Raw genomic sequence first — 3,559 nt, 5'->3', positions numbered from 1 at the left:
GTGAAGGTGAGGAAGAAGTCTGGTTTGCCTTTGACTCTGACCAAGGCCATGGCGTCTAGGAATTCTTTGGCGTACCATCTTGGTGATGCATAAATCGTGGGGGGCAGTATGGTTAGTCGTCCCGGGATGATCTCAGTGTCACTACTCAGGGCATCAACAATGACATTGTATTTTTCTGCCTTGATGGATTTCTGGTTGTGGCGAATCCAGTGTGATTCAATTTTAGCCATCATGTCACATACATACTGTTGTGTGAGTTTTCCACCACGATGCAGCAAATTAAAGTGATGATCAGTGTTGCGCACTTGAAGGTGGAATTTCTAAAAGTTTGTTGGGGTGACACCTATCAGTTCAGTGTGGTATCCTTCAGAGCCCTGTGGCAGAAGAAGCACATATGATAGTGGATCATATGCTGGATGAATGGCATTGGTTTTCTGAAGTTGTCCTCTGAGGTGAAGAGTCACAACCATCGTTCCAAATTGCTCAGTAGGAGTGGTTCCTGGAGCAATGACTGCAACATCACTGTCCAGTGACGGAAGATTCACAGTGCCACGATGAAGGTCACGACGGCGAGAGTGAGCTGTTAGGACAATTCTCAGATCATCAGCAGTGTCATTTTGGTTCATGTACTCAACTGCTGACTTGAACTGTTGTACATTTGGGTTTCACCAGTGAATGGCCTCTTGTGCTCTAAGCAAGAATTCTTCATTCAGATCATTGTTTGAGGCATGAGTACGACGTAATTTCACTTCATTGGAAGAATCATGGAAGTAGATCTGAGCAGTTGGGCATTTGACCCTGTTGAGGAAGAGGGCCGGCAATAAAATGAAAAACTTTTCCTTGTATTCGTACGCCTGGGTTGAAACCAGGAATAGTGATCTCTTTTATGCCAATGCTTTCCATTGCCAATGCATTGTTGTATTATTTAGCTTGTTTAACAAAGTTTTGATTCATGAAAAGGTCCTTGATAGCATTTGGAGGCTGTGGTGGGATTGAGCCAGGTTTAGGATTAGTGGGATTATATGTGAGGTCTATTTCTCCAGACACGCAACAGAATCCTTTCCTCTCCTCTTTCCATACATAGGCATTGCAGTGTACGCATGTAGGACACTCAAACAGTGAGGTGATACTGAGTGTGTGTGTGTGAAATCACCATAAATCTCCTCTTTAAAAAAGTCTATGTCAAAAACTTTACATTGACACTAAAACATTGTGCAAATATATTTTGAGTCACTGTCAATCTTTACTTCATACAAAACTATAGTACGCCAGTTAAGTCAACTATTCATCATCATGTATGTCTATACTGTACAACCCCTCGACTAACAGAGAAAGTTGGTCACACCAGTGCCACCACTGGATAAGTTTGTGTAGAGCCCTGATAATAATAAAGATAATGATACGGATATAATATTATTAGTGAAAATAGTAATAGTAATAAAAGTAATGTTATAATGAGAATAATAGTAATAATTGCAATAACAAAATAATGTAATATGCTAAAAACTATTAATAATAAACTAAATTAAAATAAACCTTAAAAAAAACCTAACACTGTAGTGAATACCAGGAACTATAAGATAAAACAATAATAATAAAGACTAATATTTATTCACATCATTCATGGCTCCGTCGATGCGTCGACTACGTGTATAACCTCGAGCACCATGTGATAAGCTTGAGCTTAGCTTTCTTAACTGCCGACATTAGAAGTATGTGCACGTTTAAACGGACTTTGCGGGTTTTTCCGGGGATTCGCCAGCGTGTGATGCTCTGCTACGGATAAACGTGCATGTTTACTTCCCAAAATAGCGTAGATGCCGATGCAGATAGCCGATAGATGCATAGCAGATGATTCACAGTTCGTCTGTTTCACCTTCAAAATGGATACCGGAAGTCGTCTCTCAACAGATGTGATCTATTCAGAGAGCTCCGTGTTTGAGAAGCTAACGATAGCATGGCACAGGAGGAAGTGGAGGAGGAGTGGCCGCACACGTGACTCTTGCTCGTGTGAGGAGCTGTGTAGTGAAATAGATATAGATGGTGCACTAGCGCCCCCTCACACCCTGAGGTCAAAAGTTGAATAGGTTTCATTTCGGGGCCGTCCAGAAGTGAAATAAAATTAAAATAAACATTTTGAAATAACCACATTACTCCAAAATAACAGATACACACACTCGGGGTATTTGGAACCCGTCGACCGAGTTTCAGATCAAACTGGCATCGTGTCGGGGAAATATTTGCTCCACACACACACTCACATCCATCCACACACACACACAGACCTCCCTTGAATTATAGTATAGATCATGTGACCAGCCACACTAATCAGGCTGCCTGGCTGTGGAACTGCATCTTAAAGTTGTGCGTCGTTTTCAGCTTGTGAAAAATTAAAAAAATTCATTCATCCATTTATCAAGTTCAGGGACAGAGAAGTACAAGGAGATATCTGGGTCTGGTGTAGACATGAGGCACACTGTCACAACCTGACCTGAAACCCATTAGAATCAGTAAATAACCAAATGTACATATCTTTGGTATAAATGTACACATATTTGGGTGAATTAGTGGTTAACACGTGTGCCTCACAGTTAAAGGTCCTGGGTTCAAGCCCTGGGGTGGAAACCTGGGTCCTTTCTGTGTGGAGTTTGCATGTTCTCCAGCTTCCTCCCACTATCTAAAAACATGACTGTTAGGTTGATCAGAATCTCTAAATGACCTGTAGGAGTGAGTGTGAGTGGTGGTCTGTCTGTAGGTTGCCCTGTAAAGAACTGGGACACTGCCCAGGGTGTACCCCCATGATGGTGTATAATAGGAACCCAGAATTCCCCACAGAAAGGCCTGCTCCGACCAGGGACTGTCTTGCTTTAAGGTCACAGTAATAACAAATGAAACATATTATGGTTATGCAGTGACGTGCCGTCAGGGTAGGCAAGGTAGGCAGTGCCTACCCAAGGGTGAATTGATTTTTTGATTATTTAATTATAATTTTTTTTTTTTTTTTTAATTATAAATTATTTATTTTTCCATTTCCAATAGCCTACAGTACCTATAAGTTTGAAAGTGTCCGAATTTTGTGCGTTTCATAGCCCAAATTACTAAACAGCGTTGTTTCCTGGAACAGCTTCACAGTCTTTTTTTTTTTTTTCGCTCCGCTGTAAGGCAGAGGGAGGCCACGCCCCCTCCCAAAGGCACGTCGCTCCTCTGCCTCCGTTATCATTGCGTGATTTTACGTGTTTGCGCATGCGCAGTCAGGTCCTCAATATGACATCCAATTTTCGTGCAAAGGCAGTGTAGAGATCTGCCTTTAGACATAACCGTGCTATGCTAAATGCTATACGTAAGTTCACAGCACATTAGTGAATAGATGACACGTGACTGCTGCTGCTACGTTCTCTAGCTAGTGGTCGAGGTAACACTACAGTCAGGATGACAGCGCTAGAGATGATAAAGAAACTTTGTTTTGAGGAAAAACAACATCTTTTAAAAGATGGAGACCAACACCTGAGCTACCAGAGCTTCAGCAAAGGTAAGGTCAGAACATTGTTGGTTCTTTCTA

Source organism: Gouania willdenowi, chromosome 4 (genome assembly GCF_900634775.1).
Source record: "Gouania willdenowi chromosome 4, fGouWil2.1, whole genome shotgun sequence".
NCBI classification, from domain to species: domain Eukaryota; kingdom Metazoa; phylum Chordata; class Actinopteri; order Blenniiformes; family Gobiesocidae; genus Gouania; species Gouania willdenowi.
Note: the sequence above shows the minus strand (reverse complement) of the source record.